Source organism: Microtus ochrogaster, chromosome 5 (assembly GCF_000317375.1).
Source record: "Microtus ochrogaster isolate Prairie Vole_2 chromosome 5, MicOch1.0, whole genome shotgun sequence".
Classification (NCBI taxonomy): Eukaryota; Metazoa; Chordata; class Mammalia; order Rodentia; family Cricetidae; genus Microtus; species Microtus ochrogaster.
In genome coordinates this window covers 81225003-81225521 of record NC_022012.1, presented here as the reverse complement: position 1 = coordinate 81225521, position 519 = coordinate 81225003, and the positions used below count along the sequence as shown (strand labels likewise).

The 519-nt window shown below is 48.4% G+C and overlaps 1 protein-coding gene across 1 annotated transcript in view; it reads right to left on the bottom strand.

The window, feature by feature from the left end:
• The window catches only part of Amt (aminomethyltransferase), a 6239-nt gene that overhangs the window by 3348 nt on the left and 2372 nt on the right, over nucleotides 1-519 (bottom strand). The window lies entirely within an intron of this gene.

Here is a 519-nt window from a genome sequence, read left to right as displayed (position 1 = left end):
TTTTTATTTATTATGTATACAATGTTCTGTCTGTGTGTATGCCTGCAGGCCAGAAGAGGGCACCAGACTTCATTACAGATGGTTGTAGCCACCATGTGGTTGCTGGGAATTGAACTCAGGACCCTTGGAAGAGCAGGCAATGCTCTTAACCACTGAGCCATCTCTCCAGCCCCCCCAGGGTCAGCTTTATCTCTCCACCTCTGCTAGTCTCTATCCCCAAACCCTGATGCACACACGGAGTGCCTACTCTTCAGTCTATTGGCTGTTCTTGTACTAAGAGTCATTTTCTGAGCCCCTATCTGCTTTATGAACAAAGAATATAAAAGACCTAGAATAAAAAGCAGCTGTAGGGCCAGGCAGGGGCGGCACATGCCTTTAATCCCAGCACTTGAGAAGCAGAGAGAAGCAGGTGGACTCTGTGAGTTCGCAGCCACAGCCAGCCTGGTCTACAGAGCAAGTTCCAGGACAGCTAGGGCTGTTACACAGAGAAACCCTGTCTGGAAAAACAAAACAAAAGCA